Below are 26,163 nucleotides of genomic sequence, written 5' to 3'. Positions count from 1 at the left end.
ATTCAATGTTTTGGGTGAAAATAAAAGAAAGACCAAAATAGAGAAGATATTACCTACTTGAAACCCTTTCTTCCTTAGGAGAGTGCAAAAGGACTGGTTGAAGTTTTATGGTTCGTGCTAGCATTGAGGATATATAAGATTTGCAACCTTCTTGCTAAATATTATTTCCTGAATTATTATTTATAAATGTAATAAATGGATTCTTTGATTCATGATAATTATTACTTTTTCTGTGTTAAAGGTTTGCTTAAAATTTTTAGTAGAAAACTATTTCTTAGAAATGAGTATATCTTAGTTTGTAGTTTATTTTATTTCAAATTGTATAACAAACTTGGTAAATCAATTCTTGGAAATTTCCTTTTAAAATGAAATGAATTCATTTTAGTGATTTTAGGTAGATATTAAGAAAGATGGTATTTTTAGCATTTTGATCTACTGTCTTTTAATTCTCAAGAAATTTTAATTCTCCATTAATTTTTGAAAATACCATATTGATAATTTTTCAAATTTAGAACCTCTCGATTATTATTATATTAGTGAAGTAAAACTTTTACTGTATAAATTAAGTGTGGTTACCTTGGAATGTATGTTAAGTGTAAAATTGTATCTTTCTCTATCTAAGGGCTAATTACATAAGTTTATTGCCTTATAATGTATGATAATAATGATTAGGTAATTATCACCTTAAGGGGATGGATTTAATCATGTTATGTAAAATTTGAAAATATGTTTAACATCAGTATAATGAACATACAATTTAATTATGTATTAAAGGATACTCGAAGATGTGTATTATATAAAAAAATGAGCATAAGACTAATTGGGCGGTACTTTTAAAAGGTTAAAATGATGAAGTTGAAGTTAAGTATATAGTGGGCTAAAATGATGTTTAAAAATGTGTTGTACTTTTAAACTAAAAAGAGAATCTAAAAAGCTATATTGTATTGACAAGTGTTACCAAAAATAAATATTTATTATTGAGATCAAATGTTTGAATAGTCCTAGTTTAGTTTTTAAAAAATGAGGGAGTGTCATTCTTTATCCTACACTAGCATAGTCTTCCTCATTTTTTAGACTCATGTAGTCTACCTTGTGAATAAAAAACCCTGGGGTGATGTGTCCTCAATTATGGCTAATATGTGAGTTCTTGGTGTTTTTGTGATTGATATCCATGGAGACCATCTCTTATTATATAGAGTGGTGCCCAAAATAGCTGGGTAGCGTTGATTTCCATAACAATTATACAATTGAACATGACATGACATAATGCAATTATTTTTAAAAATGCATAAAAAATGATTATATTAAATTTTTGAGCCATACCATGCAATTCACAAAGATATGAAATTATTTTATTTTGTACTATTCATGGAATAAAGGTGCACTTACTCTCCTGAGTGTGTTTGGATAGTATCTAGTGAGACATAAGTGATATTTCATACCCCCCAAGTATGACTAATCATTCATTCTTTGTTCAATAGGACAATTAAAGATGTTTTGAATTCATTTATTGAGGTTTCTTGTAGTACTAGATGTGGGATAGGTGTACTCTATATTATTTTTTATTTATTTTTATCAAATTGACTTTTTTGGGCCAAGAATGGGATTTGAGCACTCTATCATTAGTCATGAGGAGACCCTATCTTTTTAATCCTTAATTGTGTTGGGTGTTACCCCATGATGATTGTGCAATCCTTCTTCATATGTGATTCTATTTGACATGGTTGAACTTGCATCATCATTCTATTGATAGTCCATCATGTGCTTTATTTAAGATGTGATTCTATGTGATGATGTGTGACAATGAGTTATTGCACATGTGTGTATGTCATAATTATATTGCAAAAAAATTGGTGGCCTATTTTTAGTTCATTGATATCCTAAAGTAAAAATTGAGTTATTAAAAACTCAAAACCTAGACAATTTCACAAATGATTCTTTTAGTAAAGAAAACACTAATGTTAACTACTTTGGGATGATATATGAAGAAAATCTATCATGATTAAATATTAAAATAAAAAAATTGTTAGTTTTAAAGATGGTTTACAGTATTTGTTAGAATTTGTAAATTACTTATCAAGTAAGTTAGCAAATCTAAAGCAAGAAAATAAAGAATGTGAATGCCTTTTTCTATCCCCATGAAACCATGAAAGAGTGTTCCTATTAATTTTGCAGGAGGCTTTCATGTAAGTAGACATGGTCATGATTACACATTTTCAATAGTTGACAAGTTTATTAAATTTAATATTTGAACTACTTGTGAAAATACACCATAGGTAAATAAGGAACGACAATGTTTTAAATAATTTATTGGTGAATTGTGGGCTTCCTAAGTTCATAATTTTCGATTGACATATGAATTTTATTATTTTTTATAGCATAAATCATTGATGTACATTGAGATGAATAAAAGAACAATCTTTCACCCATAAATAGATGGTCAAATAGAAGTTTCAAGAAGACCTTGGTACATATTATCATTAGGGTATAATACAAGTTCTCCAAAATATGTGATGAATCACTTTACTACATTCAACAATATTATAATAGTGTTTTGCATTCTTGTACTAATAAGTTACCATTTGACGCTTGTTTGAAGTATCCGCTTTGTAGTCCACTTGATATGTAGCTTTTTCTAAGTAGGCTGAGCAAGTAAGAAAATGTAATGAGGTGATTCAAACATCAAATTTTATAAAAAAATAAAATAAATTCAAGTTAAGGTTAAGGAACGAGTGTAAAAAACACAACAAATAATCAACATATGGAAGAGCACAAACTAAGGTAGGGAAAAAATACCAAGTTTATTTGGGAAAGGAAAAGATACAAGGACATGCAAGGTGATTCCATAGTGATCTAGAAGAATTTGGAGCATATCTACATGGTATATTTTGGGAGATATAAAAAATATAAAGTTTTAACATTTTCCATATCTTTATAGTTTATGTTTTTTGAGTAATTTAAAGAATTTATAGATCTTGTTTATCAAAAGAAGTATTTCATATTCACTTAACATACATTGTGAATCTATATAGGCCTTTTTGAGATCTTTCGAATACACCCAACAAGTTACATTTTCACTCAATGAGCTAGGAGTTATGGGACCACCAAGTTAGGGTACTAACATAAATATTTTCTTAGATTTTTTATAAAATTTTGTAGCTTATTTGGTTGTCCATTTCTGTTGAATTTTTCAACACAAGCTTGCAAGATCAAATGGTAAAAAAGAACACTTTTCACAAGAGAGAGTTGCACAAAAGAATGCTATATTACTCAAAAGCAAAGAATACAGAACTATAGGATGAATTAAAATTGTTCCATGAGGTGCTTATAAAGAAAGCAAAGAGCTAAATTTAGGAGACCTAAAGTGCAAGCATGGAGAGCTAAATAAATCTCAACTCTAGCTAACTAGATGCATAAAAGTTAAACTAGGTGCACAACTAAAATAAGCACTCCTAAGTGAACTTAAGTGAGAAAGAAAAAAGCATAAGTAGTTGCAATAAGGCAACTAATAGCTAAATATGCTCTAAGACTCCCCCTTAAGTGAAATTTAGGGTGGGTAGAAAAAGTCTAAATGGATGAATGTAGAAATGGGTCCCAAAAACAAAAGGAATGATTAGGTACCCATGGACAAACAAATGAAGTTTCTCTAAGTGGAGAAAAGAATAAAATCCCTCTCCAAAAGAGAGAAATGCAGTGTATGAAAAGAAACATGAATTGCTAAAAAGGGAAGAAAGGACCACGGGGGGCTTCACTTAGTGAACTTGGGTTATAGCACATGCATTCATGACATACTAAATAATCCCCCTATTTTAAAAAAACATTGCCCTAAAATTCTTTTTTGTCACCCCCTACCACTACACAACCCAAATCAAAACCCCCCTATTTTGACCATATATTGCATTTTTTCATAGTCCAAATTAAAAAACCCTATTTTCACCAAATACATAATATATTGAGCTTATTTTTTGAGATATTAAACCCCCCAATATAAAAGCATGTAATATTATATTGCCTAGGCAGTGAAACCCCCATGGAAAGGACTAAGAAGCCTCCAAGAAAATGATGTCCCAAAAGAATAAGAACATGAAGAACATTCTCGAAGCAGAAATAAGTTGCAAACAACTATCAAATGATAACTATTGTGGTGTTGAATAAAGAACCTCCTTTGAAACTAAGATGATGATCAAGATCAAGAAGACAACAATCTACAAGAGTGCCCACAATGAAATTACTCAAACAATCACATGGAAAACAAAGGAAAATCATTTATCACTTAAAGATATAGATGGCGCATGAATTCGAATGAGTGACCCCAACTACACCACTCAACCTTGCAAGAGAAAACTGCTAGTCAAAAATATAGGTGCCAATAGTCTAGTGAATGCTAATAAATAGAAGATGGAAGGCCACCTCCAAGATGAAACCACGGAAGAATTAAAGCACCAATAGTAGAAACCCCCCCATAATTATAACAAGGGAGAGGCATGACAGATCCACTAAAATAATGTGTCACTATGAAGGAGAATCTAAATGTGTTCAAGAAAGTACCTGCAACTGAAAAAGGGTGTGCAACCATTACACACCCACATGGGACAAGAATCTTTAGGATTCGATGTTGTCGTGGAGAAATGCTCATTGGACAAAGGTGTGATGGAAAAACAAAAGGCAGTACGCTAACCCCCATGGCAATTTAATGTAGTGCATGTACAAAATAAGGCACAACAACATGTGCAAAATCCCTAAAACCCATACACAAGAGTGACACTTTATCTCAATGTGTCTTCAATTAGAGAAGTGTATAAAAGGATTATGAAAATGTTCAAATAGGGAAAAGTGTTGTAAATACATGTAGGGCAGCTCAAGAGAAGCCATCGATTGGAAACAAAAAGTTTCCAAGAGCCAAAAAGACCAAGTAATCAGCCATGAAGTGAAAATACAAAAGACTAAATAAAATTCATCTGGAAAACAAATTGGAAAATCTAACAATTGATCTAAATAGGTGACCCATTGAGAGCTTTCAAATGATGTGCAGAGTAGAAAATCAAAGTTCATTTCACCAAGTTTGATTTTGGAGTGCTGTAGAAAAAAGCTAGAGTGGAATATAACAAAACTACCTATATAATCAAATAGTCCTTTGAACTAGCTTTCCAAGAATATATGGTTTGCCAAATTTTAACTCTGTATGACAAAGTTAGGAGAAAAACATGAAAGACTAGTTTTTAGGGCTTGGAAGGCTTAAAGGAACCCCAAAAAGGATTTTTTTTTCTAAAAATAGCAACTTTTTTAAAATAGAAAGTTTCCAAAAATAGATAATTTCCAAAATAGAAAATTTCTAAAAATAGAAAGTTTTCGAAAATAGAAAACTGTTAAAATAGAAAGTTTTCAAAAGTAGAAAATTTATGAAAATGGAAACTTGCCAAAAAAAAACTTACCAAAAATAGAAACTTCCCAAAAAATTCCTCGATTTTCACCTAGTCTCGGGTTTTGATGATTTGACAAGAGATCTTAAGGTTTTTGGGCCTTTTGAGTGTGATGGTAACCCCCACTTGTGCTAAAGTGCCTAGATTTTTTCAGCTAGCCTGGGATTTTGCCTCGAAAAGTGTGCCCTCATCCAATTCGTCCTCACAATTCAACTATTCGATTTTGGATGAAACACTGATTGATCTTAGGGTTTTTTGATGTTGTGGATGCAATGACAACCTTCATTTGAGACCAAAGTTGGTAATACAAATTTTTCCACAATGAGATCCACACAAAAGAAAATTTGGGACCATGCAATGCTTCTGAATAAAGAAACCCTCAAAAATTGAGAAGGGGCTTGCCAAATCTACGCTCTAATACCATGTTGAAGTTTTAAAGCTCTAATATCATGTTGAATTTTGCAACACAAGCCTGCAAGATAAAATGGCAAACAAGAACACCATCTACAAGAGAGAGTTGCACAAAAGAATGCAATATTACTCAAAAGAAAAGAATGCAAAATTACAAGATGAATTATAATTGTGCCATGAGGTACTTATAAAGAAAACATAGAACTAAATTTAGGAGAGCTAAAGTGCAAGCATTATGAGCTAAGTAAAGCTCAACTCTAGCTAACTAGATGCATAAAAGCTAAACTAGGTGCGCAACTAAAATAAGCACTCCTAAATAAACTTAAGTATAAAAGCCAAAAAAAAAAACTAGTTGTAATAAAGAAACAAATAGCTAAATATGCTCTAAAAATTTCAATTTACAAAGATTACTAGATGTAGTGAATCTTCAATTTGAGGGAAACCACAATCTAGTAGTCTCATTGTGTATAAATGATTAGGATAGGATTGTGGCCATGTTGGAATCTAGAGATGACTAAAATTGCATTTATATCCATTTATAGTGAATAATTTAAATTTAAATGTGAGTTATATAGTCATTATTTAACTTGTTATGTCTATGAAACTTCTTCTAGAGCCTATAAGAACTATGTTGTCATGATAAATATATAGAAATTTCTCATTATAAATGGTTGTTGTAGATTATGTTTTGATTCTTTAGAGAAAGTGAAAAATATTGTAGAATTCAATTGTTCATTGTAAGGTTGAAATAAAAAGAATTAGGGGATAAAATTATTGTTTCATTTGATGTAATTATCTTTCCAAGATAATAAAAGAAGGTAGCAAGATAATTGTCACTACCATAAAAATAGTTTTCCACCATATTAGATGTTTCTAGGATAGAATTATGAGTTGTGTGAATTATTGTAAATGCAATTTATGTTTTAGTTAATTTTACTATAGGTTTTTATTTTCCTTATGTTAGGGGGTATTTATTTTTCCTACACATATTATTAAAGCTTGTTTAGGTTATTAGGAATGGTTAATATGAGGACATGTGGCAAAATATTTAAACTACATATGAAAATCTCTGTCTCACACATCTAGGTAGTTGAGTTACACACCCTCTTTTGGTTTGTTGTGCCGCCTCACATAGCCACTATTTTGTCAGTTTCTAAGTGATTTATATAATAGTTTTTCATAAAAAACTACCAAATCTTTTCAAAGAATTGTTTACCATAATTGGGAATGGATGCATAAACATTGGTTAAGATGAATTTTAAATTAGAATAAAAATTACTAACCTTATAGTTGAGCCAATGAGAGTTTGCTAAAATGAAAACCAAATAAATAAATGAGGGGCGCTTGATAATTGTAATACCTATATAACAACCTTCATCTTGAACGCTAACCTACTTCCAAAATTTTAGATATTGAACAAACCTCCCCATCTCTTCTTGTTAGAGTTTTATCTCCTAAAGGAAGAATATTTTTTCATTTGAACAAGTCAGTTGACACTTGACCATATGATATTTGTTAGGGGCATTGAGGCCCCTGAAATTCCATGGGATGATCTTCACTCCTCTTTGGAAAGGTTTTGGCCCTTCGCAAATTTGAGCATTCATATGATTTTGACTTGGCTTTCTGTCTCTCTTGTTTGTTATCTTTTTCCTTGATTTGATTTTATTCCTCACTTCTTGCTATTGTCACAATCTAGAGAAGTTAGTATGACTTCCTTTTGACTAATTCCTCATTTTGAGGTTGTAGGGGTGAAAAACATTGTTAATTAATCTAAAGGAGGTTCTTGAATAGCAAGTTTGCCCTCTCAGCCCTCTTTAGTTCCTTATTTAATTAATTGTGAATGATAAAGTTGTGATAGTCTACTATTAGAAACACAAAATGAACCTTGGTATTCTTGTGAAAAGGATAGGAATCCTCAAATCCATGGGACTCTGCAAGAGGATCAAAGTATCTCAGAGGAGTAGGTTCTTCCAAGGGCTCTAATGGAGTAATTTTTAGAGCCTTTTTTTTAGCATTCTAAATACGTTGATTCTCTCTTATCGAGAGCCCTATCAAATGATCTACATGTAGACTCATATATTCTATAATCTAATGATCCACTTTCTAAGATTTGGATAAAGGGAAGTTTATAAAAAAAATTCAATCTTGATCTCCTTGATTGGGAGAAATTTCTTGTGGTACTATGGGAGATGTGGAGTGTGGTGAGATGGTTGGTCAATCTGCCATAGAATATCCTCTAGTCTTGCAGGAAGAAGAAATAATTGGAGAAAGGTCTATTTTACTTTCCATTTCAAAGAACCAACTTCCATAATAATCTCCAATTCTTTCCAAATTGATGCAAATACATGCATAAACACGAAAGGATCCTGAATGAAACATATTGTCCACTTTAATGAACGTTCCAATTACATATCCAATATTTGATAGGAAGCCTTTGCTTCAATATTTTGAGGAGAGATTGTATAGTTTGAACCAGGTGGGAGTTAGTCCTCGAAATTAGTTCCATGGATTAAATTTGGGTTCCCAATCTTAAATAAAGAAACTGGTCCCATTTTTCATTTGGAGTTAAGAGAGTGTGTTGTGTATATGTCAAATTTGAACCCTCAATATTGCAAACCCTAGTTCCAACCATAAAGCCCTAGATCTATAATGAAATTCAACAAGACGTCAAGTAAGAACCGTCAAATATTTAGAAGCATAAAATAATTTGAATGCTACCTTCATACATTCAAATGGGTTTTCTCTTCATTATTCTCCTACCTTCATTGATTTTGTTTTGCTATGGTTTCTCTTAGATTTTATGCTTATACAAGAGCTCAATGGTGAACAAATTTGGTTGTGATGATGTAGCTTGATTGTGATGATCGTGTAGGATAAAGTCAATTTGATAGAATGTAAATTGTGAGCTCGAAGGTTGATTGATTGAAAAGAGAGATGAAGAAGCTTCTTATATAGAGAACATCCTAAAAATAGAGGGATATGATTAATAGATGGAATAAAACATGGTCAACTAAGATTGAAGGGTAGGTAGAAGAAACAATAAATTAAAGGGAATGGCTAAGATAAATGAGGGAATTTTTTTTTGAATTAATTAAATCAATTAAAGAACTTATTTAATTAATAGAGGGAGAGCCACATAAGTTAAATAAATTAAATGTTTATTTAGTTTATAAAAAATGGATTTAAATAAAAATATATATTTATTTAAATTAGGATAGGCAAGGGTTAGAAAAGATTTAGTGAATTAATTAAACAAATAAAAATTTATTTAATTAATAGAAGAAAATAGATGATTAAATAAATAAAATATTTTTTAATTAGAATAGGATAATTTTAGGTGTTTATATTTTTTCCCTCTTTGAGATAGTGTGGATTTTTTGCATTGTTTCAAAGAAGACAGATTAAGTGATATGCAGATTTGCCTCGATATAGAGGTGGTATGGCCCCTCAAAGGATTTTATGAAAAAATAGCAACAAGGTTCATACAATCTCTCAACAAGAGAGATGATAAGATAGATAAGAAAAAAGAAAAAAACAAGGTTAGTTGGATGAAAATGAACGAAGAACAGGTCATAGGAGAGCACAGAAACCACAAGAAATTAGGATTATAATGCCTATAAATAGGAGCGTAGGGGAAGAATCTCCTCATTTGCTTCCATCACATTCAAAGATTAAGGCACTAGCATAGCAGTGAAGGAGCAAAAAGTAGTAAGACAATGGTAGAGTAATTCCACTAATTTGAGTGAGTGCAATAACATGAGTGGCCAAAGCAGTATGGAGAGCTGGTAAGTAGACCCTCACCTTACTTGTGTTGTGCATTTATTACATCATAAATAGGGTAGAAATGCTAGGTTGACAAAAATGTGGTAGAATAGGTAAATTTTAAAAGTGCATTTTTGTTAGGTAAAACTACATTTTTGGCATGAAAACATGTTTATGACGATGACAATGATGATGACAATGACGATGATGACGACAATGATGATGACGATGAGGAGGAGGAGTCCAAACCCAACAAGTGATGAAGTTATACCAGAAGAGAAAACAGACAGTTTAGGCAGAAAGAATGTGAGAGCATGCTGAAAATGTTGCTATTTATTGTCAATATATCAAATTGAAGTACAGTTATATCAATCTGGATAAATCAAGAAGTAGATTTTGAAGACCCAGATCGGTGGAGAATTGGAATCAGTTGGTGGCAATAAAGATAATTCAAGTAAGGGGAGTACACCTAGAAAATTTACTTGTAGATTTTGTAATTGGAAAATTTCTAAATCACAGGCTCTTGGCGGTCATATGAATGGCCATCGTCGAGGCAAGCAATGAGATTTTGCACTTTTATTGAGGATATAAAATATTCATAAATTTCTTGCTAAACACCAATTCTTGGAGGAATTATTATTTATAATCTAATAAATAGATACCTTGATGCACTATAATTTTATTTTCCTTGTGTTAAAGATTTGCATTTTTGTTAGAAAACTATTTATTATAAATGAATAGATTTTAATTTGTAGTTTATTTTATTTCAGATTGCATAACAAAATTTAGTACATCAACTATTGGAAGGTTTCTCTTGAAATGAAATGAATGCATTTGAATGATGTTATGTAGATCTAAAGAAAGTTAGAATTTTGATCTAGTGCATTTTAATTTTAAACGATCATTAATGTAATAATCTAAAAAAAAGAAAATTTTGAAAATATTATATTAATATTTTTTTTGAATTTAGAACCTTTGCATTATTATTATACTAATTAGAATTTTTGAAAATATTGGATTACTAATTTTTGAAATTAAGTGTCACTACCTTGGACTATATGTTAAGAGAAAAATTATATTTTCTTCATCTAAGAGCTAATTACATAAGTTTGTTGGCTTAAAATTTACGATAAGAATGGTTAAGAAATTATGGCATTGAGGGGATGGATTTTATTATGTTATACAAAATTTTTAAAATATGTTCAAGATGAATATAACGAGCTTATAATTTAGTTTTATAAGCCTGTGATCTTCGATGGAGCAGGCTCATTTGTGAATCAGACTCACAAGTGGTGGTACATTTGTTGACTTGGCGACATTCTGTGGATGTTAGTTGGCAATTAGTTTTGGTTGTTAACCAAATTCTTAATCTATGTGCTTATTTGGATTCTGTTACTTTCACACATATCCTTTGGGAGTGGAACGAAGTAGCGGATTGTCTTGCCAAATGGGCTTCTGATCAAATGCTAAACTAGAATATTATAGATAATGGTCAATTACCCCTAGGTTTGTCTCATCAATTAGATCACTTAGTTGAACTTGATAGGGTTGTTTGATGCCCCCGCTTTGTATTTCTTCTTGTTGGAATAAATTTTAACCCCTCTTTTATTGCCAATTTATGTTTTGGTCACAATATTATTCTCTTAAAAGTAAAATTCATTTGCATAAACAAGTAGCAAGTAGTTCAATCCTTCTGTGATTCTCGAATTTAAACTTAAAGAGTTTACAAATCATATCAAATAATATAAGAAATATTTGTAAAATATAATAAACATTTATATTTTTTACTCATTTCAAGTAAAATTTATTAATTGAATGAAATATAGAAATTAAATATTACTTTTATAAATTTACAACAGTGGAATATCAATATAGTATTTTTATTTGATTTAAACATGTATATCTTTTATGTATCGTAAATAAGACAAACATGTAAATTTAATATTATAATCCATTTTAAAGAAACACATTCTTAAGATAATTATATATTTGTGTACTTCTCAAAATAGACTCTTTAGATTAAGAAAAGATAATGAATAATGACTGATTATATGCTGTTGTTTGTTTGGTTAGTATGGTATGTTTGTTCATCTATTTAATGTGGTAATGCCAATTTATATTCAAGTAATCTTTCAAATAATGGTCGCAAAAATATAGATATACTTAATAATTTTTATGGAGATTCAAGATTTTTGAAATATAATTTAGACCAACTCCTTAAAACAAATATAAGAGTGAAGAAAGCCATCTCAACTCGTAAGAAAATGATAAAAATAAATTAATAAGTTTTACAATAAGAACACTTGGCTTGCTTCAACTTATCTATAGAGAAGATTTCCACTCCTATATAATGAACTAAATAAATAAAAGTGTTGATTTCTTCCATTGTATATATTATAGATTGTGGGCCATGCACAAAGAGGCTATTCAACCCTAGGATTTACTGATTCATAAATCATAAGTGATGGTGTGTGAGGGTAATTTATGCATTGGTGCATCCTAGCAGCTGGATAGCCATTTCAAACCATGAGTCCACCATTGACTTCAAGTTACTTGAATTCATTAGCCATGTTTAAAAGTATATCAATTGAATTTGATCTTACATCAAAATGCCATTAGATATGATGAGTGCACTATTGACTTCAAATTCCTTGACTTTATTAACCATCTTAAAAATATCAATTAAATTCGATCTTACATCAAATCTCTGTTAGATATGATTGAATCCACTACTGACTTCAGATTCCTTCACTTCATTAACCATATTTAAATATATATCAATATAATTTCAACTTACATCAAATAGCCATAAGATGCGATGAGTCCATTATTAACTTTAAGTTCCTTGACTTCATTGGGCATACATAAAAGTATATGAATTGGGTTTGATCTTGAATTTTGAAGAGAAACGGGAAGAAACAAAGAAAAGAAATCTAAACTTTTATATCCCCACAACGGTAATCTTTGGTGGTCCTCTAATAGGAAGGCTTCTGGGGATTCTCACATAGCCAACTCTCGTCTATAGGCAACGAGAAAGAAGTCCAAGGTGAAGAGAACTTGTCTCTAGCCATTGTATTTACACCCATTTGCAGAAGGAATGGACAGGGGCAAAGGAGAGGAGGGCTCCGAAAATTACGTTGAGGGAGGATACCACCCTGTGAATAGAGGCGATCTCTTGAATAAAGAGCGCTATGTGGTGCAATCCAAGCTGGGCTTTCTCCACTGTTTGGCTTGCCTGGGACACCCAACTCAACAAATATGTGGCCCTCAAGATATCAAAGGGCAATGATAGCTATTATACTAAAACGGCCCTTCGTGAGACTCGAACCCTGAAAGCAATAGCACAGGCTGATCCAGAGGACAAGGAATGTGTGGTTAAATTGCTTGATGATTTCATTCACACTGGACCAAATGGGAAGCATTTCTGTTTGGTTCTTGAGCTTTTAGGAGACAATTTAAGGACACTTCTCAGTCATTATAGTGGGAAGGGAATTCCATTGCACATGGTAAAGGAAATCTGTTTTCATATCTTGCGGGGACTTGACTTCTTGCATGGGAAACTTTCAATTGTTCACACAGATCTCAAACCGGAAAACATTATTTTGCCATCCACCATTGACCCCGAAAAAGATCCAAAGAAGCTTGGTGTCCCACTTATACCTTCTTCTAACAAAGGTAAATCCCCCATCGCTACAAGCTCATCTTCTGGATCAAATATTTGCAAGACAGGAAATCAGCAGATGGGATTGAAACAGAAGGGCAAATTAGTAGCTCAAGATTGTGGGATTGCAGCAAATGATGATGTAGAGGAGAAGTTGGGTCTCGAAGCCCGAGCTGTACAAAGAAAGACACGGAGCAACAAAAAGATCTTGTCTGGGGCCTGGGAAGAAAACCTTGCACAGAAAATTAGAGAACTCGGTATTAACAGCCTTTCTGAGAAGAAGAGTACAATGGCGTCCCTTGATCTTAAGTGCAAGATAGCTGATCTGGGTAATGCCCTACAGCTCCCTATTGAATTAATTGTTCCTATTCAAACAATTCGTTACAAGTGTCCAGAGACCCTTATGGGATCTCTATTCTCTACTCCAGCAGATATATGGTCTGTTGGATGCATTGCCTTTGAACTTGCCACAGGTGATTTCTTGTTTAATCCTCGGGGGAAGAACGATCAAGAGAGGGATGCAAATCATCTGGGCTTAATGATGGAACTCCTTGGTGTGATGCCCATGAGAGTTGCTCCGGGTGGCAAGGTTTCTAAACAAGTTTTCGACAAGAAGGGTAATCCAAAAGGCTATAGGAAGTGTGGAAGGACATCGATCAATCTGCTTCGAGATAACTTTGGGTTTGCCAAAAGGGATGCAGATAATTTCAGGGATTTTCTTATTGCTCTCTTACATTTTGTACCGGAAAAGCGACCCTCTGCAATGCAAGCCATTCTTCACCCCTGGCTTGATGGTGGGCCCCGCCTTCTTCAACCATCATCATCCCCACCCCAAACACAGCAAAATGCTGAGGTTATTCCAGAAGACAAGACAACAGTTTAGTGAGAAAGAATATGAAAGCATGTAGAAAATGTTGCCATTTAATGTCAATCTGTCAAAGTGACGTGCATTTGTGTGAATCTGGATAAATCAAGAAATGGTGTAAGAATCTATGAAGCAAGATTATTTGTCCCCTGTTTTCTGTGAAATTTATTTCATACAAGACGAAGGTATGAACAAAGATTCTTGGATTACTGTATGAATATTTCCCCACGTTGTAAACTGCAACCATGAGCAGGGATTTTCAAATATTATATGTTTTTTCAATGTTATATGTACTATGTTCTGATTATTTCAATATCACCTGTTTTAGTTGGTTGATTCAACAATTGTCATGCTTTATGCTTAGGCTTTTCTTTAATTTCTTCGATCCGGATACTTCAGTTAAGATGGAGATGTAGAATAATCACAAATAGTTATTAACGTTTAGTATTATATTGAAAAGCACTGATTTGATTATTTCCATGGATGTATGAAGTCTACTGTTAGTATCACCATAATTACTCTGTTTCTGTGAAATTTCTGTTATACAAGAGAAAGTAGAGTTTGAAGATAGATTCTTGGATTAGTGTACAAGCATTTTTCCACCTTTTATAGTTCAATCGTTTTGCAGAGCTCTGAAATATTAAATGCCATTTGCATTTTATTGCAAAGTTATAGGCAATAAGTTCTGGTTATTCTAATAAGAATCTTAATAATTTAACTAGCAGGTCACTGATGGTACACAGTGTATATATTACCTGTTTGAATCAGTTGATAACGCATTTTTTATGTTTTCTTTTGCCTGGATACTTTTGTTCTGATGGAGATTCAAGCATAGCATAAATATAAATAGGTTTTAGCATTTGATTTCATCTCTAAGAGCACTGATTTGAATCTAATTTTATTTAGTTGAATGTGTCATTATCCATTCATATGGAATGAACATATTAAAAGCTTAGACATCTCAATATTTCTATTTATGACAAACTTTCCATGTATTAGAAAGATTCATAAACCTATTTTAGGAAAGATTTTTTATGGTGGCATATTGAAGAACATTTTTTTATATTCACTATCGTGGAATCTGGAGGTGTCCTTGCCGAAGCAAGACTAATCCCCCAGTGTGTACAACCCACTCACAAGGTAGCAACACACACAGAGTTAACAGTACACACTCACAAGGTAGCAACACACACAGAGTTAACACAGCCGGGGACTCGAACTCAAGACCATGGGGAGCATACCCACGCCTTAAGTTGCGATCCACGACCGGGTGAGCTAGGGCCGAAGCCCCTACTGAAGAACATTTGAATATAAACATTAACAGAATATAAATCTACATTAAATTTTAATTAATTGATGTTTATGGTCAATCTATATTTATGTTTTGAATTTAAATTAATATTTAAGTATAAATATGTGTTTAATATGTTAGTCAGATAATATGTTTAGAATTATATAGTATGTCTATTATATTCATAAATGAAAGAGAGTTAAGAATAATAAATCAGAATCTTATTTTAGTAAATTAAATGAAAATATATGAGACATTTAATTTGGAGAACAACAATAAAGATTAATATTAATGTATAGTAATATTTAATAAATAATGTTGAAATAAATATATTGTAATGCCCACTTCTTACCTAAGTGAACACCACTAAAAAGTAGAACTAATTTTTTTTTTTTTTAAATCATAGAACCTAATTATTAAAAGAGATCATGATCATACTCACTATAACATAATAATTATAATTTAAACAACAATCAACTAAAAAAAATTTGTCACTTCATACCTAAGTTTCTCTCCCCCATTCAGTTCGTCCTACCGCATGTTCCTGCATACATGCCTACACCACTAGATGCACAATATCAAATCTACCAAATGCTAGATACATGACCGACAAGATATTTATCGTATTATTACTTTAACTAGACCAAGCATATAGCAGTTTCCCATTGTACCCACAAGTACACACACACCACTAGGAAGGAGTGGCAAAAACAAACATACTCAAAGAAGAGCTAGGCCTAAGGGCCAAACCTAGTCTTGGGGGCTCATCGCAGATGGCCTTGCCTACTTGAATGCGTAGAGACTTTGCAATTTGACAATTTAAAAAAAAAACATATAAATTTATAAAAGCGGGTACAAAATATAAATCTTATCACTAACCTAAACTAATTGTACAAAATATAGGTACTAAAATAAATGCATTTGGCAATTCATGTCAATAGAAAAAAAAAAACCTAAATTAAACATTTCGCCAATGCAACGAAATTGAATAAATAATATCATAAATTATTGGTTACCATGACAACTCTCATAACTTCACAAGTTACAAGTATCTTCAATTAACTAATTTACTATGTGGGTTAAGGAGAAAGGATAGTGTATACATAGAATCTCTTAAAATTTTAAGCGACCTCTTCAACCTAATAGCTATAAAATTAATAGAATGATGAGACAATCCTTAATATTTGCAATCCTTAATTGACAATCTAGGATAAATATGTTAAAACACTTTACATGATAAGACGATGAGGAAAATATCTTTCTTAAAGTGGATGAGCATACTTCAAATGTAATCCTTGAATAATTTCATATCTAGAGCTCATTTATATGTTCAAGATGTTTGACTTCCTTATGTTTCTTTTTAATATCTCATCCTTAATATTTTTGCATTCAAGAGTTACCAATGATAGGTTTATTCCCTGATAATAATAATCTTCAAACCGTTCATCTTTTGTGAAGATTAAGCCTTTACTTAAGTTAATAAAATGTAAAGATATACTCTAATATCCAAGAATTTGTATCTTATATAGTAATTATTGCATAAACATTACATGTGCCAAATTCCTAAATCCAAATGACTAATATTTATAATTTTGAAAGTGGAGTTAGTTTTATTGCCAAATGCATTAATCCTCCTAATTACAAAATTATCAATCTTATATTATTTTTTGGTCGAATCAATCTTAAATTATTACTAAAAGAATTTTCTAAATTTTAATAAATAAGTAAAACCTTAAGAGATCAAATTTCCAATTTTTTTTATTAAGAAAAAGTAAAAAACTTAAGAGATTAACTTTCTAATTCAGTAAATCCTTAGGGTTATCCTAGTTGATATGGACTTTGACAATAATCTCTACCAGATGGAAGATATATAAGGGAAGCAATGGTGTATTGAAAGTGGGTTTTATTATCAATGTGACAATGTTAGGTGTTTTTTTGTTTTTTTGAAGCAGATAATCCAGACAAATCAGAGTGAACTGTATAAATATCTTTAATGAAGTGCAAGATATTGGAAGAGAAAAGTTTATTGCTCCCATACCATCTCCACTGCGTTTGAACTTGCACACACTTGCACACACGCAGGTCTTCCTTGCGCCTCAGCTCTCTTCCATCGAATGCTATTTTCAATGTGGTAGAATGAAATAATTCTAAAGATCTTTTCTCTTCACGTGATAGATTTCATTGATCTTGCAATGATTATAGAGTCAAGGTAATTTTCTCATGCCTATCACAGACCTATTTTCCCTTCCTTACCGCCCTGCTCTAGTCCAAAAAGAAAGCAATTCTGAAACGGTTACAACTAAAAAATAAGGGGGACCATCACTAATTTTTCCCTTTTTGTAACTGAATTATTGTTTAAACTTCATAACCAATTACCAATATTTCAGAACTTTCCTAGAATTTTATTAGTAATTTCCACCTGAGTCGAAGCTAATCCTATAATAAAAACTCAAATGGTAAGATTATTTATTGTTAAAATATATCATTATTCCTTCAAGATAATCAACAAGATAGAACTCCAATAAAAAATTGTAAGAATAAAAACTAAACAAAATATTACACGATACTATATATATAAACTATTTCATGATTGTGGAAGCCATGGGCGCCTATCAAATGTTGGACATTGCTATGTGTTTTAGGCGTCTTAATTGTAGAATGGTTTGGATTGAAGGTGATTCTAACAACATTATTAAATGTCTAAAAGGGGATAATAGAACTTCATGGACTATTGAAAATCTTATTAAGTCCTCAATTAAGATAATTCAAACCTTTGAAAGATGCTTCATCTCTCATGCTTATCGGGAAGTAAATATTGTTGTTGAGTGTCTTACTAATTTGGGTGTGAAGTCCAAATCTAAAATAACATGATATGGGAAGGACACCCTGGCGGAAGATGTTCAAGCCCTTCTATCATATGACAGAACACATGGTAAAATTGACAATTTTCTCAAGTTGGAGAGAGAGAGAGAGAGAGAGAGAGAGAGAGAGAGAGAGAGAGAGAGAGAGCTTAGTGATTACCAAAATTTGATTATGTTTGAGAAATTATAAGATCTAAAACTTGGGGAGAGAGGAGAGAGTGAGATAGAGAAAGGTGAAGGGAGGACGAGAGAGATAGGAAAATAGATAGGTCTAGAGCTTAGGGGAAACAAAGAGTGTGAGATAGAGAGATAGCAAGTGAGTGATGATACAAGCCCACTGATTACTAAAATTTGACTAAATTTGAAAAATTATAAGATCTCCTAAAATCTAGAATCTGCATTATGACTCCTAGAGATCTGAAACCACTCTCAAATATCCTGACAATATATACATAAAATATAACTTAAAGTATAAATTATATTTTTGATAAAAGACATAGAGAAAATGTAACTTATACTTAAATGTTATATTTTATGTATATATCTTCCTAAAACAACTAATGGAATGCTAAATGAATTGCATGCAAGTCCATGTTACTAATCTAACTTTATTTAAGCAAAATACGTACGTATTTTTCTTACTAAACATAACACGTACACGTTTTGTATTTTCAAAAACCCACACACGTTTTGTTTGTTTTTTTAAATGCGATCACATTTTTGTTTTAAAAAACCTGTATGTGTTTTTTATTTTTAAAAACGCGAATGTGTTTTGGCTTGGATTGAGGCTCGGTTATACGAGCCTTAACGCAAATGGGCTATTTAAATTTAAAAATAACCCATTCTCTTTAGTAGTTTTTAGACATTTTTTAGAGGGTGTTCACTTTTTTGCACACCATCTTGGTGCACTTACCCGTATCTCTACTTTATTTTCTTGACTTGATGATTATACGCACGTGTACATGTAAACTTGTGATAAATTATAATCTTATCATTGTTTCATACAGGAAATATCCATAGCTACTTCATCAATGGCGAGCCCTCCCCTGTGTACTAGAGAAGCATCTCAGGCTTCAGTACACTTTTGTTTGATATATTACATTAATTATTTTTAACCTACAATACTTATCATTATATTAATTGTATTTAATCTTTGATCATTTTTCATACATGTAATAGCGAGAGCTGCTCCATCAATGGTGAACCCTCCTCGGTCTATTGGAGAAGCATCTCAGGCTCCGGTACACTTTTGTTCTCTATATTATAGATTTTTAGTGTTTTTGATGTATATATGTTAGTACATTGTATTAATTGTATATTTAATCTACAATAGCCCCCTTCGCGGTTTGGCCATAACTTGGAGCCTTTGAAGTTTGTGTTCAAGAAAACTCCTAAGACTGACAAAGAAAATAGAGCTTGAAGACATTAGATCCGAGATCAGTCGATGAGGTAATCTACATTTCAATTGCAAAGAAATTAGAATTAAATGCATAGTTATGTTGATAATTGTGAACTATTTTCTACAAAAGGATTCTAACTTGGCTTTTGAAATGTGGTTTTGCAACCATCTAAAGAGCCACGTATTGCATTGAAGAGGCTCAATTTTGATGATACACCACAAGTATAGGATCATATAGTGTTAGTTGTGGTCATTGAATGACCAATACATGCAAATATATTCTACATTTTTATTGTATATCGACTTGGACATGGCATATGCTACATTTTTGTAATATTTGTATTGACTTGACATACATGCCTTTTTATATATATATAAATGTTGATATTTGATCCAATAAATGTGTATTGAATTCATTATTGTGTATTCGTTGTATTTGGTTGTGGCCCTTTTATAAAGTTAAATAAATATTTGCCTATGTAATCAACAATATGAATATAAACAACAAAAATCTATGATATAAAACATTGCAATCGTGGAATATGATTTGATTAACTTTCTAAAATGTTGAATTAACCCTACAAAACTCCTTGTATTGAGTTCATTATTGTGTATTTGTTGTATTTGGTGGGTGCCCTTTTATAAAGTTAAATGAATATTTGCCTATGTAATCAACAATATGAATATAAACAACAAAAATCTATGATATAATGTTGGCATATGCACACTCCAATGAGACATTGAAGGTAATTGAAGGTTTTGTCATTGATGGCAACCTTACAATCCTATGGCACTGGCAAGGAATTACACCGGCATCAGCAGAGCACCGGCATCAGCAGAAGACTCTACACCGGCACTCACCATACTGGCACCGGTAGAGAAAGGAACCATACCGACACATAGAGGCCGATAGGATTTTTGGTAGAATATATTTTGTTTATTATTGTAAAACTTTGGAAACCGACTTGGCTGATTGTAAAATAACTCTTATATATAAAAGAGATCATTGTAGACATTTTGTAGTAGAAGAAAAATATATTAGGCAGACCTATTATGCGAAAATAGGTTAAGAGGTTTATGTAAAGAACAGAGCAGAAACCGGTACTGAATCTGGCATGATAGATGCTATTGTAAAGTAGTACAAGTTATTGGATTAGTATAATCCACATTGTAAGTCAGTGAGACTTCCCATTGAGCAGTGAGCTCTAGGCACTTGGCCTTCCTGCATGTGCAGGCCCCTATTGTAAGTAATATTCTCTTATTGGCCAGTAAGTGAATATTGTGGGTCACAAATCCCACTGAGGTTTTTCCCACACCGGGTTTCCTCGTTAAATCATTGTGTTATGGTGTGTTTCTTATGTGGTTGATTTCATTTCTGTTTATTGCATTATTTCTTGCATACCAGTACACTGTTATAATATGCTCAACATGTTTAAAGTTAAGAAATTCTAATTATCGGTTAAATACCGATTCACCCCCCCCTCTCAATATCTGTGGGAATCCTAACATATAAAACATTGCAATCGTGAAATGTGATTTGATAAACTTTCTAAAATGTTGAATTAACCCTACAAAACTCTTTGTTTCAATAAAAATTAAATTCAATGGTAATGGTCAGATTTGATCCATGGTAATGATTAGTGGATGCTTTTGATTCCTTACATTTATATTTGTCAATGTGTGGTGCGAGAGCACCCTCACGCTCACAATGGTCAAACTTTGGTTCTCATCTTGTTTTACCATTGTTTTATTTAAATAAGGTAATTTGGTACCATTAATGATCATTTGAAGCCATTTGTGAATGTAATGCCCCACCAGGAAACCCCAAAGGGATAAAGCTAAAACACAAGAATAGAGTGCAATTTTTTTTTTTAAAAAATTAATCACAACACAATGATACAATGAGTTATCAAAGTTTAGATTATACAACGGAAGACTTAAATAACACCTAAAGAGTTTCCCAACGTGATTACTTAATTCAACATTTAATTCAACTCACGCTAAATTAATCCAATTAAGCTGATTGACTTAATAACAAGATAATTCTTTGAACAAGGGTAAATTCTTTCAAAAGATAAAAATATAGATAACATGATAAGGTTCATCCATTGAGGTTAAAAGTATAGATACCATGATTAAGTTCATCTAATAAAATAAACACTAAATTATGTATAATCTTACATTAAACATATGCCATGCATCTAATTTCATAACATACTTAAATTTCATCCTAACTAATGAATAATTTCCATGCATACTTAATTGCATTATCAATAATTGAATACATTCCATTATTCTAATCTACATTCTTTCATGATCCAAATTACTACATTTAATAAGATGACTACATACATGCATTTAAGATTAACTTCGTCTAATCCACATTATACATACTAACATAATGCCATCCATACATGCTAAATTAAAAAGGAAACATAAGAAATTAAACATCACATAACACCGAAATGATATCGGAGTTCACCCCTAGAGGGCTACATCTCCAGGTCTGCTCAGCTACAAGACCCCTCTAATAATTAAATAATAGTTAAGAATACATTAGGTCACATCATTTACAATCCTGCCATCAAGGCAAACATAACCAATAATACATACGACCACATCGGTCAAATAAATACATGAATGATCCTTGAATAGGAAAGGATCCAACTGAACATAATAAGAAGCAATTACAAAAGATCAACTGGAGCATCCGCGAAACTAAGTCTTCACAACCCATGGTCTAACATGAATATCAGGTTTTCACACGGGCATAGACAACAAAATGACTCCACCACAGTGCTCCTATCAAAGACAACAACACAACAACACACTAGCGAACATAAGGGACAAGTGTCATCACATAACCTGGTATGATTACCATGACAGGTCTTCATAGGTTCCGGCCCCATCCACTGGGTTACCCTGACAACCTAATCCGAACCTCTGGCCCATCCAAGCCTCATGTGGACCCACACATCCTTTCGTGAAGACAAGGTTGATGGTTTTCCATTTCAATCCTTCTCACTACATGTTGAGTCTATACTAGCACTCATCCCATACGTGAGGCACAATTAACTTACTTAGTGATTCATTAACTAACTCTCTAATATGCTATTAGGTTAACACTTATTTAGACACACTTTCGATGGGTTACCTAGCAACCACTTTGCGTGCAGCCCCCAATCGAAAGCCACTTTCCCAAATGACATTAGACTACACTCAAACGAACTCCTAAACCAAGGAATACACAAGGTCAAGCAAACAGACTTCAACATGGTAAGAGTACCCACTTGATCAAACAAGACTTCATACGAGGTGCACTGACTGACAGTACTCTAACTAGAGATCTGACTAGCTATGGTCAACCACAAATCAACATTCGACACAAAGGACATGACCAGATACAACACCATCACAAGAAAACAGACAACGCTTGAGATCAAGGACATAAGCAGGTACCCAAATCAATCATACGATAGTATTCAACAAAACAAAATCAAGGACTTTCCATTTCTTAAGCAATTGCAAATACAGAAAATTAAACATGCATAGGCATAGATTGGAAAAGAAAATCTTCTTTCCTATTGTTTACACACAACAATCGGTCTAGTTTTCTAAAGGATCTAAGTTTGATTGCAATTTGTCTACCTTGTCTAGGTACAGGTCGTTCATGGTTTACTAACTCACTAAAGTTCAATTGCATCATACAATAATATAAATACTTCCTCATGAGTTTTCAACCAAAATCACATTAATATAAATATTCTATATGCAGAACACCCAATGATATAAAATCAAATATTTAGATTAATCAACTAACATATGATATTTATTGCTCAAAATAAAACATCATTTTTATTCTTTTTCAAAATAAATAAACCACTCTCCTATCTGCAAAACAAGCATATACTTTCCAAAAATGGAAATATACAATACAATGGAAAATAAAAATCGATAGTCATTTCCTAACTAAACCGATACTTCCTTGCATACATAGAGAAAAGTACAAATTAAATATTAATTTTTATTTATATTAATCCGTGATTAATAAAATATGTACAATTAATAATTAATAATCAAATTTACAAATTAAGTATTAATTAATATATATATATATATATATATTAATCCTTGATTAATAAAATATATATTAAATAATAATTAATAAAAAAAAACTATATTAAAAACTTTTTCTTTAATAAAATAATATTAAAAACTTTTTAAATAAACCAAATTATAAAATTCGATGCATTTTTATGCGGGTCGAAGCACACCGTGAAATAGAAGTATGGGGAGGGAGCTGCTACCATACGGTAGCAGTCGGTTACCATTGGTAGCTTTGCTACCATACGGTAGCAGTTGGTTACCATCCCACGTGGTGGGTTCTTCCTACCACATGGGGGGGGGGGATTGGGGGGTAAAAGTTTTTGTTTTTTTTTTAATTTCTTTACTTTAAAAAATAATAAGTTCCTAGTCCAAAATACAGTCTCAACAGAGACTTAAAACAGTTTTCTAGAAAACCATGGGTTTTCTAATATTTACATTTACAAAATAACCAGACCCAAAAAAGGGAATTTTTTTTTTCAATCAAACACCATATTGGCAAACTAAAATAGATTTACACCCATTTATCCAATCTATTCCACCAATCTTGTCCAAAACAAACTAATTTCCCCAAATTAAAACTTAAATCTGATAACATTGATGGAGTTTTAACCAGGTTTATTGAGAACAACCAAAATATTAAACTGGAGGTTTGATAAGAGAGCAAGGAGGGTTTGAGTTTGTGATTTCATTACAACTCTTCCACTTCCCACACAAAATAAGAGATTATCTACAACCACAACCAGATTTATTTCCAAAAACCATACAATCTCAATAAAACAAGAAATCAAAGAGATGAACTAGAACCTACCTCATTTAGCATTCCTAGCAAGATTTGATGAAGAGCCCAACCTGCAGCTTAAGAAATCCTTCTTCCCAAAAATGCCCAAATCTTAGGAAGGACTTGAGTCCACTTGTCCTTTCATGCCTAAATCTTCTCCAACCATCCCTAGATTCCCTCAGTCAGCAACCCAGTCAAGGTGAGATGAGTGACACTTGTTTTCTTCTTCCCCCTTTCTCTCAACTTTCACCTTTGCTCACAGCCATCCAAATCTGTAGATCTGATCATGATCGTTGATCTAGGCCACATCATCTTATCCTTTCAAAGTTTATAAATGTGGGAGTTTGAGTTGAGAAAGAGTTAGTCTTCAAGTGAGTTTTCAAGTTAACAACTTGTGAAAACTTATGCATCCGTGATTTTTAGTCTTGAAGCAATTTAGCATAATCATTTAGCATTGCATATCATAGTACTAGTTAACTATCAGTTATCAGTCCATTCTTCATATGCCATCTTGGAAGCTATCAGTGCTTGTCTGAGAGCACATCATCTGCAACCAGGAACAGTGGAGTTAGGACACAGTGAGACTTAAATCATGAAGGTAAAAATAATGTTTTTATTTTAATATTCATTTCATGTAGTTTCATTGGTTGAGTTTGGATTTCCTGTAGCATTTCCTTTGTATTTTGTGAAACTAATATGTTGTAGGTAGTATTCTCATAATGAAATTCAAGTCGACACATTTTGGCACCCACTGTGGGGCTGAAGCCTCACATATATCTTTCTAATATCCTTTCTAGTTCTCGCAAATTTTTTTTTAACGCATTTGTAATCCAAATTCACGCCTGTGTGAGTTCTAACAACGCTTTTATTTAATAGGTTAGTGCTTTTGTCTTGCAGGTTAGCACATTTGACATTTAGGCTAACACTTTTGTCTGCAAATCAACGCATTTAATCCTTAGAATAGTACTTTTGTCTCACATGTTAACGCATGTGTCATTTTGGTTAGCGCTTTTGTCAGAGAATTCTCACTTTCTAGTCCACAGAGCAGCGCTTTTGTATCACAAGTTCACACTTTTGTCCTCTAGGTTAGCGTGTTTGAGGTGAAAGACAATGCATTTGTTAGGATAGTGCTTTTATTTGCAACTAACAAACTTTTTCTGCAGGTCCGAATGTCCAAGAACTAAAATTTTCAAACTACTAACATCTCTATGTGCAAGATTTTTTTAAAGAAAATTTCATGCATTTCCTCACATAGTTAATTAAGAGTTTTATTTTGGAAAGCAACACATCACAGCTTGCTCATTTAGCTTAAATAAGGGGATAAATTGACAGCATGCAACTTGCATTTTGAGCAACTTATTTAAAGTAGTTGCACATAGATTTTAGGAGGCTAAAATAAACTTGTATTTTCTATGCTTGATGAAGTAGTAGGTAAGTATGCTCTCACCCTCATATGGTGATCATAAAACTAGACCTACTTTCTTTTATGTGTAATCTTTAGAGGGTCTACCTTCCTGAGCTACCTTGAGGGGGCCAATGAGAGGGGAATGACCCAAAGTGGAAATGGGCTAATGCCGAGTCCTTTCGATCCACTCTAAATAATTCGTG

General features: G+C 32.3%; 1 pseudogene; it reads left to right on the top strand.

The window, feature by feature from the left end:
• The first annotated feature begins 12,560 nt into the window (after positions 1-12,560).
• LOC131068298 (uncharacterized) lies at positions 12,561-14,599 on the top strand (annotated as a pseudogene).
• The last annotated feature ends 11,564 nt before the right edge of the window (positions 14,600-26,163 follow it).

Source organism: Cryptomeria japonica, chromosome 11 (assembly GCF_030272615.1).
Source record: "Cryptomeria japonica chromosome 11, Sugi_1.0, whole genome shotgun sequence".
Lineage (NCBI taxonomy): Eukaryota > Viridiplantae > Streptophyta > Pinopsida > Cupressales > Cupressaceae > Cryptomeria > Cryptomeria japonica.
The sequence above is the reverse complement of the archived record's forward strand: the minus strand, read 5'-3'. Positions and strand labels throughout refer to the sequence as shown.